This window comes from Drosophila virilis, chromosome X (genome assembly GCF_030788295.1).
Source record: "Drosophila virilis strain 15010-1051.87 chromosome X, Dvir_AGI_RSII-ME, whole genome shotgun sequence".
Lineage (NCBI taxonomy): Eukaryota > Metazoa > Arthropoda > Insecta > Diptera > Drosophilidae > Drosophila > Drosophila virilis.
Window position 1 is genome coordinate 22,337,804 of NC_091543.1, and position 17,411 is coordinate 22,355,214.

General features: G+C 39.7%; 1 protein-coding gene across 4 annotated transcripts in view; it reads left to right on the forward strand.

The window, feature by feature from the left end:
* The first annotated feature begins 841 nt into the window (after positions 1–841).
* Positions 842–17,411, forward strand: part of Mnr (Membrane-bound Notch regulator) — a 93,680-nt gene continuing 77,110 nt past the window's right edge. Inside the window, exon 1 of one of the 4 annotated variants that reach the window (XM_070206624.1) lies at positions 842–949. The gene's annotated coding sequence lies outside the window, so the exon portion shown is untranslated. The remainder of the gene's footprint in view (positions 950–17,411) is intronic. The other 3 variants (XM_032439560.2, XM_070206623.1, XM_032439559.2) reach the window with 3 other exon arrangements.

Sequence of the window (17,411 nt, forward strand, 5' to 3'; positions counted from 1 at the left end):
ATACATATACTAAAAATACGATTCTATATGCCCATCTAAATCCAGTTACCGTGCTTGTTTTTCTAATCATATCAGCGCACTACGCATTCGGCTATACTAACGGGCTATATGTACAGTAGGGGACAAAAGAATCCGCACAGGAAAACACCTTATTATGTTAAAATTCTCAACAACCTAAAAGTTCACCCTTTTCTAATATAATATGTCGATCACTCTCCGTTTCAGAATGTGCAAAAGTGGTTGTCCGGGTTTTTGGTACGCTGCTATAACGTGCATATGTATATGCGTATACATATGTACATATATAGAGTAGCACATGTTGGAGTGTGTATTTGTATGTGTGGGGAGAGAATGAGCTTATCTTATAATTACCGTGCATCTTTGGCGAACAGATAAGAAAGCTAGCAAAACTATGCCAAGTACAAAACGAGTCTGAAATATTTGAGTTATTTTAAAGTACATTGAAAGTATTGAAAGTCCAGCTGTAGGGCAGCAGCGGTTCAGGTGCAAGACCGTTAGTTGCTGCGCCTGCTGTTGGCGTTGCTGCTGCTGCTGCAAAAAAAAAAAAAAAAAAACAAAAAAAAAACAATCAAACAAACACTGAACAGCTGCTTGCTTGGCATTGAAAACGTCACCGAGCGACAGAGCGCGTTAGAGAGCAAGAAGGAGAGCAAGAGATTGGCGGAGCGAACGAGGGAGGCGGAAGATTGTTGGGGCAGGCTGTCATTGCGGCATTCGTGTTTCCAGTACACGAGCAGCGCACGAAGCACGACAAGGCGCACACGAGCAAAACGAGCGCCGAAGACGATGGCGACCGGTTTTTGGGGCCGCTGGCATTCAGTGGCTCTGTCTGGCGCCTCAGTGCGAAGCGAAGCATCGAAAGTGTCAGGTGTCTAGCGGAATTTACGTTCGTTTTTGTCTCTCGTATATTTGGCGCATATTTTGACGTACGTTGCGAACTGCGGTGATTTCTTTAAAAACAAAATAATAGAAAAACAAAACAATAATAATAGTAAAAGACAATAAATAAAGAAAGTACGAATTTAGACGCGATTGTCGGCAAGATTTTTTGTTTAACGAAGTTTTTTGTGCATTTTTTTTCATCACACTTTTTTTTAATTGTGTGTTATTAATCATCTTCCAGCTAAAGTGCCAACAAAGTTTCCGCAAATAGAAAATAAATAGCAAAAAAAAAAAAATTATTAAAATACAAAAGTATACATTGTTATTGTTGTTGTTGTTGTTTTCTCGCTGAATTTATAAATTTAAGTATTTACATATTTCTATCTAGTAAATTTTCCCATTTGATTTGACTTTGAACTTGAGCGTGCGTTAGACAAGGACGGCGACGCGAGAGACACGAGCAGCATCCGATCGGCATTGATAATAATCTTTTTGGGTTTTTTTTTTTCATATTTTCGACAACCGCCTAATTAGCAATTTATTAATTGCACTTTTGTTGTTTAGCTGATTTCATTGACTGATTTCAACTTGCAATAACAAAAAGCTCAAAACCAAACGAATAATTGACAAATAGTTGTAATTGAGAAAGAACTGCGAACTTTGCTGACGCATGCAAAAGTCTCGTAATTTGCGCCAAGTATAATATGTATTGAAAACAATTTGTTGTGAATCGTCGCATGATAACCTTCTGAGATCATTGTTCCGATCAGAATTTTATTTATTTTTTTTTTTTAAATCAGCTTGCTGCTCAGCTCGAGAGGTGTTAAATATGTATGTGTGCATGTGAGCGCATGATGCGCACATTAATTAACAGACGCACACTAAAATCAAGTGTGCTGACAGTTAAATGTTCTTGTCAAATTATATGTTCGATATTCGAATTCGAAAATTCGAGTGCAGCTGTCCGCGTTGCGCTTCAACTGATTTCGTTTGCCGTTCCCGTTCAAAGCTCAGTCAAGCTTGGAGCGCTCTCTTTGGCTCTCTCTCTCGTTCAGTTGCGATCAGGCAGTAGTAAGCCGTTTATTGCGCTTCTCTCTCACTTCGCTCTCGTACGGTAATTTGAGTAACACCACATTGTTAATAATGCTTTGTCTTACGCCTCAAGTGGAGAAGTGTCTAGTTCGACGAACTATAAACATTAAATAACAATAATAAACAATAACAACAACAACAATAATAATATCAGTAAGTTGAAGCTGTTGTCTAAGTGTCTGTGCTTTGTCAAGCCACATCAAATATAATACAATAGAAAACATATACAAGCAATAACAGCAACAACAGCAACAACAACAACAGCAACAATCACATCAAAATTGTTGGCTCCAAAACACGCAACAGTCCGTCAGCCTAGACGCTGTCTTCATCGCGTGCGCCCTTACCCGCTTCACCGCTCACTCATATCACTGCCGCGCCGCTACTCAGCCAGCGGCTAGCAGTTCCGGCCGGTTCCAGTTCCAGTTCCTATCCACAGCAGGACCCAGCCCAGACTTCAAACAGTGCGCGCCGTGCGGTCGGTCGACTTTGCCTCAATAGACATACTTACTTCTGGCATACTCTGCAAACATATTGCACTCACATAGTTGTATATCTATAACCAAATTTGTTGTTGCTGTTGTTGTTTTTAGTACATTACATATATATATTTTTTTGTTTTTTTTTTTTTCTGTTTTCCATTTTATTATATATATTTTTTAACCGCCACCGCTGTGCGCCGCTGCTCCCGATCCCGTGCCACAACGTCGCGACCGTGCTGTTTTGCTTGCAACCGGAGAGTAGGTCAGGTCAGTGTGTATTACTTTACCAACTATTTAGCTATACCATGGTGGCATTATTCGCATTATTATATTATGGTCTAGCCGTGCTTCTCATACTCTTTTTCGACATACTATTGCCGTTACATGCAGAACATATTGGCTTAACAACTGTTGTTTTGCATTCGTTGTGAAAGTTCACATTGTTTTGGTTCATATTTATGGACACTTGGGTTACAGTTGTTCTGTTCGGCTGTTCGTGTGGTTCAGTGAGTGCCGTTATGAATAATGTACTCCCAAATAGATCATCAAGAGATATACAGCTGTATTTCTTTGCTAGTTGAGCTCTTGACGTTGCTTTGTTTCACATTTCTTCTGGCTTTACAAATTCGTCACACATTGGTTTTACGACTACTTGACTCACACACATATATATATATATATATATATATATATATGCATACACACACACACACACACAGCATTTTTCTCTTTTTGACAATTCTTTCGGTAGTTTTTCATATTTCGATGCCGTTTGTCATTTTTTTTCATTTGCAAATTTCACATGGGCATCATCTTTTTCATATGCCCACCTGATATAGGTAAAAACGGGTATATTCGTTTTGTGCAAATGTATGTAACAGTCAGAAAGTGGCTTCTCGGACTCGCACTTTTTTCCATGGATCTTTAAGAACATTCATTTGAAGCGAGTTTCACACATTTCGCAAATCCACCCAGGAGAAGGGGATTCGGCTAAAAGCTATTTTGGGGCATACTTTTAAGCTTTTTCCCGAACAGCTTCAAACTTATTTTTTGGCTTTCAAAGTAAGTTCGAAGCCGATCGAAAAAAAGCTTTAAACAGGGTTGAAATGTCAAAAAAGAGTATATTTGGTTCAGTTCACGCTTGGAAGCAATAAATTTCCGGCTCGAAGCCAGAGATTTCTATGAAACATTTCAATATAATTGTGCATTTATAAAAACATTAGGAATTGTCGTTAATACTCGCTTGAAGCAGTAGATTTTTATGATATTTTAGGACCGAAGAGTAAGAGTATTTAATATTCGTTTAGTTTAATCGCTGCCTAATATTAGGCTCCCTGTCTGTCCGTTTACATATATGTATATAATTGTTTTCTCTAACTGTCTGATTGATCCACGCACAGCCCGGCTAATGATGACTGGGTCGTATACTTAGGATTGGGTCTTAGACAACAATAGACAACAGACAACTGCACCAAAACCTTATTTCCATCGGGCGCATCTAGGTTCGAGCTGAAACTCAAAGATGCCAGTGCTGTTTATGTCATGTCAAATACGTTTCGTGGTTAGTTTGTAACCTAATCCTGCTAGTAGAATAATCAAGTAGAGTGCTCTAGTCGGCATTGCCTGATTAGGCGATAGTCTAAGCCCAGCGTCGAGCTGTCATTACAAATATACCAGCTACTTTATGTAGACAGATAGACATACATTTAAATATATAGACGAGCACGCGCACACGCCGCAAGCTGCGCAGTTTATGGAGCGGATGTGATTCTTCCTCTTCTACCCTCTGATACGTCCCATGTATTTATGAAAAATATATTCTTTCTTAACTTTGCTGTTTAAAGTCGAATTCTTTTAAAAATTTTGACGCTTAAATATGTCATTCAAAGGCGTCCAAATATGAGTCTTTTTCCAATTTCGGGAGGAATGGTATGATATAGTATCCAGAGAGTGAAATACTCGTTTCTTAATTTTTGAGTCATGTCTAAAAAGCAATATTATGCTTATCTTGAGGATATATGAACAATGATAAACAGCGTATCCAGAGTATATATTATTCAGATTCCGGAGCCCAAGACGAACATATATAAGAGCATCTCGCGTGGTAATCAACTGGTTTCTAGCCCATTTACTTTCGTTGGTTGAAGTCAAGCGATCAATAATCCATCTGAGGCTCACCCAGACCAAATATGGAACTAATTTATATGCCATTAAGTGCCATGAGTAGTTTGCTAGATTGGAGAATCGTCGTTCGTATTGAAATTCATGGATTACAGAACACGCCCACTTTATGTCCCTGGTAAGACAGAGTCTGGAGGATGAGGAGGGTGAGAGGGGGGGATGAGCACGCAAATAATTTGCAAGTTGCTTGGGTAAAAGTTGATTTGGTTTATGGGTTTTCAATGATGGAAGGGGGGAAGGAGGATTGGGGGCTGTTAACTGTTCTGTTGTGGAGGCGCCACAAAACAAAGAAACTATGCAAAAGTTTGTGACTCAAACAATTAACTCCGATTGAAAGTTATGCGCAACAAGATAATTGTGGCCGATAATTTATTGTGGCCCCAGCAACGCCTCCAGCCATCCATGCGACCACTCGAGTGGCGCCCAAGTGGCTCGACGGGATTTCGCCACGCCGTATTTTAATATAGCCAGTCTAGAAAAATGCTTCAAAGTGCTCCCAAGGCACGGGCCAAGGCTGAGCGACTGACTGACAGAATTGCGGAGGGGGGGGGGGGGGGGGGGGGGGGGATAACTACTGAGATACAGATAGAAATCAGCAGAGCGCAACAAAAACAAAGGTACAAAGCGAACTTTTGGTAACTGCGACTGCGACTGCGACTGCGACTGTCAAGCCAAATGCATTCAGACAAAAGGGGGGCGAAAGGAGGCGCAAGGACGCAGGACAAATGTTTCCAGGCCATGTTGCACGTTTGTTGTCCAGCAGCAGCTTGCAACTAGCCCATCTCGACTTGCCGGATACCCTACAATTTGTGGCATACAAATATCCTTTATCCTTTATTCAAGGATAAATCAAACTGGCCTTGAAGTAGAAAATATGCAATATAATTTAATATAATCTCTATTTTGATTGTCTTATTTGGAGTAATTGTTTATTAGCTGAAAATGAATCTATTCTCTGAGTTTTGAAAGCCTCCAAGTTGAGCTCTGCGCAGAGCAATACGCCCTGCTGCCAGCGCAGGGTATATCAAAATGCTCCACATCTTCAGCCGGACGCCTCTGTGGCGCATTTGCGTTGCGGTTTATGCAACAAAAAATACAAAATAAAAAACATCAAACAATAGTTATATTAGGCAGGCCGACCATTGAATACCCTATAACTTGGACGTAATTAGAAGAAACAACTTTATATTCTTCTATAAACTAAAGAATGTTGAAATCTGACTTCAAAACCCAATGACTTCTTGATGTGCGTTACGTTTTCTGTGACAAATTTTGAATACCCTCTGGCAGAGTATGAGCAAAAGATGAAACAAAAAACTGGCGGCAAACAATGCGCTGCAATATTTTCAAGGATCCCAAACTGCGGCAGAGCTAAATCATAAGCACACACAAAGACAGAGATGGAGACAACGAGAGAGAGAGCGAGAGAGCGAGAGAGAGAGAGAGAGGGAGAGCGAGAGAGAGACACTGTGTTGAGTGCAAAAGTAAAGGAAAATCTTGAGGTCTACTTGGCTTTTAGCCTCCGGACAGCTGTCCAAGTAAATTTGAAGCTAAGCCGACTAACTAAATCAAAGAAAAAGTCTGGCAAATTAAATAATCAAAAACAATCCTTTGGCCCTCGAAACCCCAAATTCAACCCCAATCCCCCTCCCCCTGCAGCATGCTGTGGCGCAAAATGATGACAAAGCTGGCGATAAAAGCAAATTGGATTACGTGTAGATTGGTTAACCTCATCAACAGGCGCACACGTACATCTACGTATATATATATATATATATGTACTTATGTATAAACTCGTTTAGTATATGTACTCAAATACTCATGTACTCATTTATATAGAATGTTCTCTTCGACTTGACCCCGTAGCTTTGGCAGTGAAAGGTTATCAATGGTCGCGGGCATAATCTCAAAATGTTTTGATATGAATTCAGAAATTAACGACAAATATGTGTTTCAATTTTAAATTTCAAAACAATTTAATTTGAATTCGTATTTTTCGCTCCTCTCGGCCGAGAGGCCCTCAGATTGTGTGTGTGTGTTTGAATTGTATAACAATTCTATTAGAAGTCTCGTCGCATTTGTGTGTGAAAACACGATTCGGGCTGAGAGTACATTGTATGGTAATATGCACTGGCAATTGAGTTGGGTTTGTTGAGAAACAATTCAATTGTAAATATAATCCTTGAGGCATTTGCAATTTTGTATAATTTATTGGGCATTGCGATGCTCGATATGCATTTTGTTTATAATTATTATCATTGATTTGTTTAATTCAATTCAATTTATTACTCATACGCACATTGGGCCAATCACTTAGCTCTCTCACTCTCAATTGATTCGATGTCGAATTCAATTTGCATTTGGCTTCATTTATGCACACATTTATGTGTATCTGGATCCTTTTCCTAATGCTTTGCATGTACATTTCTCCCCTTTTTGTTTTTGTTTTTTATTTTTTTTTTTGCTTTTATTTTCATTCAGCCCCCTGCTTGCCATTGTCACGCCTCGTTGCATACGTCGGCGTCGTCGCCAGTCTCAAGGGCGCCACAAAAACCGCGACATACGAGACATTTTTAAGTTGCGACTGGGGGCCGGTACGGTGGGCGGGGCCCAGCACTGACATGAGCATTGCAATGAGAATTGAATTGAAGCTAAAGTCAAAATATTTACAAAAGCGTTTCAACAATTTCTCTGAGGTATCGCGCAGTCGATTTATTTTCGGGTATCAAACAAATTTTCAATTGAATGCGCACCTTTATTATTATTATTATACATATACATATATATATATAGCTGGTAATATCTGGAAAAACAGAAAACACATTACTTAGCCGATTCTTTTTATAGAACAAATTAGAATAATATGTCGATGTAGATGAGATGGATGTTTTAAGGCGAAAGTGCCCTGCACGGTCGAAATATCGTGCGAATGCTAGAAATGTTTGATAATCCACACAGCTGGATGTAAGTTGAATCTAGAGGGAGAATAGGTTGTATTACATTTTCTATGGGCTGCACGACAAAGCCGGGCAATATCCACTAGTCAAACTATGAAAGTAATATGTACTAGGTGTATAAAAAAGCATTCGACTGGTTTAGCTTGTGAATACGAGCGTGTAGTATATATACATATAGTACTCACAGCTGTATGTATACCTACATTAACCTGTATCATTACGAAAGGCGGGAAATTTTCGCGCTTACGAGTGAATTTCATTTAAGTGAAGTCATCAATTGTTTGATAAGAGTTTTAAAAGTTTTTCGTTTTTGCATTATTTTGATTCGATTCAAATTGCTTCGATTCCATTCGATTGTTTTGATAATTCGCTGCGGTCAGGCAAAAAAGTAAAAACTGAGAACATTTTGAATTGAAAGCAAATACCTTTTGCATTGCTTTTCAATTTTGACTGGCCTCAACTTCTGTGAAATTGTCACTGAGCTTAAATTAAAAAGGGGGAGGGGAGGGAAGCTGTAACTGCTGCCAGCGCGCTTCTCTGCTCGCTTCTCTCTACGCCGTCAGCTTGCTGCAACCATTAAGTGGCATGGCTTGGCGACTGGCTTGAAGCTGATGGCCGCGTCTGTGGCGCCACAGATGTAGATGGCTAAAGCTAACCTTGAAATGCAGCCATGTCTGCCAACTTTATAAACGGATGTGACAATTCAATTGTCGTCGTTGCCACTGCAACTGTGACTGTGACTGTGACTGTGACTGCGACTGCAAATGTAACTGCAACCATGCAACGCCTTGCAGCAGCGAAATTTGTCATGTCATGGCACGAGTGTGCATCCAGTTCTGCTCCGGATTGCCGCTTAAAGACCGACCACGAACCAACCACCGAACCATCCCGAGGCTACGCAAGCCCAGTCGCATTGCTTTTCAATTTGATGCGCTTGCAGATACGAATGTGAATAGTCGAAAATGCAATGACTTTAGGCTACTTACAGATCCCCCTCTAACTCTACACCCATGTGTGTGTGTGTGTGTAAGCCTTCAGATAACATGCGATTTGTGTGTGGCACAACTAAAAGGAACAGGAGCTGCCGCTGTAGCTGCCACACGGCAAGTGGCTGCTGGAACAAACAAATTGTGCTCCACACAATGAGCATACATTTATAATACACTTAAGGAAATGAATTCAACTCTATATAAAAAGTCCTGTTACAATAATTTACAATAGTCGTAATATCATAATTGCAATGGGGATTACGTGATGCGACTTTTATATTTGAAGTTAGAATCTGAAAAGTCATTTGCTTTTGGGGTTTTTAAATTTCCTACTGGGGTCTCCTTGTTAACACACTTGTGATTTTAACATCCCTCTGTTACTACAACAGCTGTGTACAAATGTTACGCTGTTAATAACATTATGTTATGGTTCAAGATCTGTAAAACCTGTTGGTATGTTTAGAAAAACTGAACTGTTTGTCCTGATTGATTGTCTGACCGATTGCCCGTCTGTTTGTCTGACTGCCTCAGTTATAGAACTTTTGACTGATTGACTAACTGAATAATTGACTGACCAACTGCCCTTCTGCTTGGCTGATTGATTGTCTGTCTCACAGATTATCTAACTGACTGATTGACGAAACGACTGCCTATCTATCTGACTTTAACAGTGATAGGCTGTTTAACTGACTGATAGATTGCCTGACCTCCTTAATGATTGAGGCCCGATTGACGATTTGCTGATTGATTGCTTGATTGACTGAATGATTGCCTTACTATTTCACTAACTGATTGGTTGATTGATTGACTGGCTGATTTACTGAAAGATTGCCTGACTTTCTCGCTGATTGATTTTCTGACAGATGGATGGATTGACTGATTGACTGTCTGTCTCTTTAATTCATTAATTGACTGCCCGAGAAGAAACTTTATAAAGTTTAGAATATTAACATTCCAGCTTATGTTAACGACCGTGATCAAACGGTAATACTGTATACAGTCTGTAAGAGAAGAACAAATAAATTATTCTGAACAGCTGTAGATTAAAATCGTGTCTGGTTATCGGATTTAATACTTTCATGTGCGAAAAAAAACTTACCACGGAGATAATATTTTAGGCAGTCTTTTAAAAAAATATATATATATATATCTTTGTTAACAACATCCCTATTGTGTATGAGAATGTGTATATTATATTTGTAATAAATTGGTTTCATAAATTTATGAGGATAATATATGTATGCAAGCATTTTGCTGATCAAGCAAAACGTTTGGCTGCCCCCCATTAAATCGCTTGAGTAATTTTTGCTTGAATTCAATCGATTTAATACAATTTGAAATAAAAGTGCCCATAATTCAGCGCTACCTCGTGGTATATATGTATGTATGCATATATACTTGGGATAGATTCAAGGCTGGGCGACTTTCTATGCTTATTCAATCTTGGCTTTTTATACTCAAAATTCCATGGCTGTCCGGTGGAAAGTCGAGTCGATGAAATTCTATTGAGCCGCGTTCCATGTGCGGCCATAATTTATGATTTAATTATAAAAATGTGCGCCGTGCGGCCCAAGGAATCCAATTGAAAAGCCCATGTTGATTTATGAAAATTACGAGCTAAGTTTACCCTACCCTACTCTCAATTGCCAGAGTCACGAGCTGTAGGTGATTGGATGGGTCTGGTTGGCTCACACCTTTTGGTCCCAAATGGTTGAATGGGATTCGAATATTTTGTGCTTTCTTATTTTTTGTTCTTTCCTTTTTTTTTATATTTTTTATAGAACTTTTTAAGTGGCCCTCCTCTCGTGCTCCCCTTCAACGCGCTCTCCAGTTATTGTTAATCGTCATCATAAATAAATCTATACAAAAAAATATTTTTCATGCACAATTTGTCGAGTTTTACTCGCGGACGGACGCCCTCTGCCCTCGGGCCACAGGGCAAATGTTCAGTTGAAACGATATATAAATTATATTTATATACATATACAACACATATTTTTATGTTTTGTCGCCTTGGAAATGATGGTGGGCGATGGAAGGGGATGAGGGGATGAGGGTTGGTTGCCTTCGGCTTCTCAGTTCCATTTGGCCCCATTTTCACGTCATTTACACTTAAACAGCTTAGCGCCTATGGATACAGAGCATTTATGGGTGGAGGTATGTTTGGGCTGGTGTTGGGGCAGTGCTGGTGGAAGGGTAGGCGGGAGGGGGGGTGGAAGAGAGGCAGTGAGTTGGGAAAACAGGCAAAGGCAAATTATGTACACGATGATGCCGCTGATGATGCTGATTAAACGCGTTCCGTTCCTTAAGGTTATTAAACTTTATTGCCGTTTGGCATTATGCTCCGTTGCGACTAATATTCAGCATTAAACATCAAAAGCACTTAAGCCCATTTATTTAGGGCCGTTCCGCTCATGTTACTGTCAACGCTGACAATCACTTTAACATGCTGTCGAACATTTGCTTTATACTGCCTTCTTCTTTTATCTCGATATTCAAATTCAAGTTAAATATTAAATAATTGCAACAATCGCTTGTCGAATTCTTGTCACTTTTTACTGGGAACTGCTCATGGTTAAGTTGGGTTTTTGGTTTCCTGTATCTTTATAAACATTTTAATACAACTTTCTACGTACTTTTGCGTGTTTCAATAACATAAATATGCGTAAACAGCATGTTAAAGTTGTGCATATTCTACCATGAATATGGAATAGCAAGCATATTATAAATGTACTGATGTATTTAACAATTTTACTAAAATAACATGAGATTGATAACATAAATATAAAACGAAGCATGTTAAAAGTCATGTCAAATTTACAATGCACATGAATTCAATTACAATTTTTTTTAGTTACAATTTGAAGGGGAGTTTGTTGCCTGGCTCATTTGCTAATTTGATTGTCGGTTGTTTTTTTTTTATTTAACATAATATGAGACAGATAACATAAATTTACGAAAAAAAAAACCGCTTGTTAAAAGCCATGACAAATTTACAATGCACATGCATTAGCTGCAGAAATAAACGTGTAAACGTATCGCTTTATTTGTGAATATGTTTTGACATTCATAGAATATATGTTTAACCGAGTATTGCAATATTTTTAAATGCTTTCAATTAAAATTCTTTATTTACTGCGACTGTCTAATTACCCAGTGCAAGGGGAATTTGTTGCCTGGCTCATTTGCGGGGTTTTTATTTAATTTGTATTTAAGTTTATTTTTGTTTTGTTTTGTAACTTCTGCCAAATTGAATACAACATTTATGTGGCGTAATTGCTTTGTATTTTTGTATGGCTAAAAATTATATCAAAAACCGGCTTAGCAATTAAAATAAAATTAAAGTTTATTTGATGTGCAATTAAATGGTGCCTGTGTCGGGAATGGCCAAATGTCCAAATACGCAAAAGCTTAATATCAATGCTGAGTCAGTTAGTGACCCCCCCAGACCCCCCTCTGAACCAATACAGCCGCCACCCATGCAGATCCGCTGCCCCGCGGCGTCTGAGCCAACTGTTTATTGTTTGTGCGGCATCATAAATAAATTTTGCAGTGCATTTAACGAATTGTGAATTGTCCGGGCCAAAAGTCTGCCTGACCAAAGCCTGACTTCCCCGTAACTATGTATGTGTGTGTGCGTGTGTGTATGTGTGTGTGTGTGTGTGTGTGTGTGTGCGTGTATTTCGTTTATCTGTTGATTTACAGCACGCGTGCGGCGTTGACTATTATTATTGTTGTTGTTGTTGTTGTTGCTGTTGCTCTTGATGAGTTGAAAATATGAAATTTAATGCGCTTGCAAAATTTATTCATAATTAAATATAAATTTATGCTCAGTTGTGGCTTAACACTGCATACACACACACACACACACACACACACACACACACACACAGCTGTGACTGCAATTTCTTGCTGCAGCAGCAAAAATCATTTGTCAACCAAATTTCCCACACACACACACACATCCATCCACCCATACCCACACACACACACACACACACACATCCATCCATCCACCCATACCCACACACACACACACACACACACACACACACACACACACACACACACACACACACACACACACACACACACACACACACACACACACACACACACACACACACACACACACACACACACACGCACTCACATTTATAGAATTTTATACAATTCAATTCCATTAAAATCTTCATCATTAGCCGAAATCGTTTTCCATCATTTCGACTTGACTTTACGTAGCATAAATATTTATACACTATATTTAAACGGAGCACATTTACTCGTAATTTGAATTTAATTACCCAACAAATAATGCATTTTTAATGGAGTTATGTATGTGAATAAATGTATAGATGCTGAAAGAAATTACCCGGGCAATGCCCAGATCCAACCTGCCGCTTGACACCTGACACCTGAGCCTAAGACAATGCTCACATACATGACTCAGAAGTGAAGCCTGAACACAGTTCTGTAAGCCTTTCAGCTTGGTAGCTCTCAACTACTCAGCATACATTCAATTTTGTAGATCTTATGCTTATATTTAACTTGTCATGGATATGAACAAATTGGGTGCACAAAACGTTTCGAATTATGAATCGAACCAGCGAACATTTGTGTTGCGTTTCGTTTATAACAAATTAAACGTTTGTTGCTAATGCGAGCATGCTCTAGTATTTTATTGAATTTATAATAGATGGCCTTCATTTAACATGAACATTTGATGGCAATCAACGGAAACGCTGCATAATACTATTCACACGTTTCATAGATTAAATCATTGCAAATTTTCGCGCCGAATAGCAATCCCAGATCCATACCGCAGGCTGGCCAGTTAGCCAGTTGGCCAGTTAGCTCCGGCAAACTGCCCATTGCAATTACGTATGCAAAAAATGAAATGCTCCAATTCCAAATAAAAAGGAAGTGGTTAAGCTAGTGAGAGACAGAGAGACAGCGAGAGAGAGAGAGAGAGAGAGAGAGAGAGAGAGAGTGTGCGAAACATATTTGCATTGCAATGTTGTTGTCAGTGCTTTTAAACAATTTTGGAGGCCGCTTTCGGGCTGCCTGGCTGGCTGGGCGACTAGCCGGCCGGCTGTTTGCTCTGGCCACATGACACATGGCGGGCATAAATCTTGCATGCGGCGTATGGCAAATGAATGCGCCAATAACTCAATAAAAAACAACAAAAATCAAGAAAAAAAAAACCACAATCGTTGCTGTCTGTGTGTGTGTGTGTGTGTGTGTGTGCGTGTGTGACGTCGTTATGACCAAAATGGCGTCCAATGGCAGCGCCGCAGCTGCTGCTTCCGGCTCGACAGCGGCGTCGTCCATTGCGCTGGCTGTCTGACAATTGACTTCCGTTTTAAATTTTGCACAAGTTCCGGTTGCGTCAACATCAACGTCATCAGCCGCAGCCGCCACGATTTCGATTCGACCGCAAAACGCAAGCAGCAAACGGCAAAAGTGTCAAATTAGTTGCCAACATTTTGGCCTCGCGTCCTTGACAGAGGTGCCAGCTGACATAAATATATATACGCCAGCCAGTTCGACAGCAATCAAGTAAGCGCTTACCAACACTGCCAACTGACAGTTATCTTTGTGCTGTTAATTATTCAATACCCTTTCCGAGCTAGCTAATTATCTGCTCTAATAGTTTAGTTTTAATGAATCTTCTTTATTATTAGAGAATTTCTTTTATTTGTTTACGATTGCGATGCGAATTGAAACGGAGTCAAGCAAGCGCTTACCAACACTGCCAAGTGTTTGTTGGTTTTAGAGTCTTGTCAAAAGGTAATTTGTTTTCCAAAGTACTGACTCAGTACTCGAGTCGAACCTTGAAAGACTGAGCATCATGATAGTCCTTACGCCCTATGGTAAATTGATGAGGCATATTCAAAGTGCATATTAAAAATGGCGATTATCAGGTGAACAAGTGAGTGTTTGTGTTCAATGTGTCTGTTTTGTTCTTTGTGCTGTTGAAGCAGTTCGCGTTGGCCAACAGCCTGCTTCATTTAAGATGACAGGCGTCTGAGCTGTTTAGATGTGCTTCACCTGACTTCTGGCTGCTGGGCAACTCGTAGTCCATCTTTTTTGACTGCAGCATTTTCAGCTTGATTCAGATTGCCCGCTGTTTTTGTTGGTGGGCATAAAACAAAAGCGCGCACCGAATGCAAACAATGACAAAATGGCAACGCCAGCAGCAGAGGTCGCCAAGTGTTGGCAGCGGCAGACAGACATCGTCCAAAAGTGGAAAAACAAGTCGCGCCATTTGGAACTTTCGCCGTCCCTCGGCTCGTTTACCCATCCATTGTGGCCAGACCGAAACGAGGTCGGCGCCGCAGCGTTGCCATATTTTTGTTTTGCGCGTCTTGTTTTTAATTTTATTTGCGCTCGCTCCACTTGAAATACATTGTGCTGCAGCCGCTGCAGCCGCCGCCCCCCCCTCTGTGACCTGGCCAAAACCAAAACCAAAGCCAGCACCAAAACCAAAACCCAATGCCCAAACCAACTCCAACAACAACCCATGCCGACGCGGCCAGGCTGCGAAATTGTGTCACACGGCAGCGCTCGGCCTGGACCCAGGCCAGGGCCAGTCAAAGACAGTGGCAGCGTTGACTAATATGCGCTTAGATCTAGTTTGCCGGCGCACCGCACAGCCTCCCGCTACCATCACACTCGCACACACACACACACACACACACACACACACACACAAAAATGCTGCTAAAGAATAAATAAATAAATAAATAAAAACAACAACAACAGCAAATTTATTGTGGCACACTCCGTGGCATGCCTTAATAGCAAGCCACGCCACCCGCTACCCACAGTTGCAGTTCGCCTTTGCGAGCGCGTCATGATTTACGCTTTGACCTTTTCCGCAGGCAGCACTTTTTCTATTTATAAGCTTAATTAGCGCTCTTAACTGGAAATGACATTAGCGGAATTGTAGAGTTCCACGAATTAGAATGCTTAATATCGAAACAAAAAGTCACCCAGCTAAGAGCAACAATTATATAAAATATATATTTATACTATTTTCGCTGAAGCGGTTGAGTGGGTCCTTCCAGAGAAGAGTTATGACAGCGCAGTTGACAAATCAAGCAAAACAATTTAACAATTCTAATTATAGTCGTTAGCTTCCATTAGTCTCGATGTCTTTGGTTGAATTTAATAATATGATTTTCTTCAACAATCGAAAAATGCTGCTTGATTTGAGCCGGCGACCTCTCGCTAGTTGGTCCAACGCTTAAACATCGATCCTACGATGATGTTTGTTAAGCACAACAATACGATTTAATTGCTTGTAATATCTTTTATACAAACCTTAACCACAATTTTCTTCTACTTGGCGTTCGAGTTTTACAAAAGCCCGATTTAGAGCTCGACCAAAGTGACAGGGCGGTCAGTCAGAACAATCTATTATATATTAAGACAACATATATAAAGATGGCAAAAGTACACACCCACATTCACCCACATGCGCAGATACGCCCAGCTATCAATGTGTGTCAATGTGCATCGCTGCCATTTCGACTAATGAGCCAAGGGCTCTGCCTTTTTGCTAATGTGACTCATCCCGCCACTTCTATTCCAAGTGTTTGTCCATCACGTTAATTGGATATGGTTCCAATTAATTAATTCTCGTCTCATGCAATTTGATATCAAAGCTGTATTTGAGAGCAGGTGGCAGGGCCAACAGTACGTATGAGTAATAATGTGCAATAAATGCTGAGCATTGCATACTTATTGGGGCATACGCTCAGCTGAAATTCTGAAAAACTTAAGGTTGAGGTAAATAAATAAAAAATTAGATTTCTTGACGCACTTGCAGGGTACAGTCGAGTGGTATCAGATATCCGACAACCCTCTGCTTGGTAACCGCAATCGTTCGAGATTTATTTCTGTAATCATAATTAATATGCTGTATGTGTCGGAATGCTGTCAAGATTTATAAATATTCAGTGTGCTCTTTTGTTGTTTTTTATTTAATCAATTAATATTTCAAGATATAAATATCAACAAGGCTAACTTAATAGATTGTAATTAAGGATAAATCATTTGTAAAAATACTTAAAGAGCAATCTTTACTTAAGATATCTAATTACTGAGAAATAACTATTTAGTGGATTTTCGTGTATATATATTAATATATATGTTATTATTAGCTTACATTAAAGCACACTAACATAGCACAGCGATTTCAAAAGGAGAGAAAAAGTTGTAGTAGGTGCAGAAAAGAGAAGCTTCAAAAAAAATGAGACAGAGAGAAAGCGTAAAATACTGCCAGAAAGAAAGTTTATAGATAAACTCTCTTGTTTGCCTATGTCCTATTTGAATTAATGAGAATCGCAAAGTAAGGCGATATTTAAGTGGAAGCAGTTCAAAAAGAGCTGCTCTGCGTTTGTTAAAATATAACTTAGTGTATATTACGAGGTCATGTGCCGCCTGATATCTTTTTGTTATAAGCAATCGGGGTTCGATTTAATGAGAATCGCAAAGAAAGGCGATATATAATCAATGGTATTTTAAGCTTGCTGTGCAGTGGAAAGACGTTTGCTAAAACCTCAAGGCCAAGTGTATACCTTCAAGTTTTAAACATATCGATTTCAACCGTCCCAAATGTAAACACGTCTTCATGAAGAGCTTCAGACTTTTCGAATTGTAAGCAAACCCGCTTATTATAGCCGCATTCCACCAACTTTCCACAGTTGCGGGTGGAACTCTTCTTCGAGTCTGTCGGGTTTCAGTCCTCCTTCTCTTAAGCTCGTTTCCAATGTACTTCTCTACTGCCAAAATATGATATT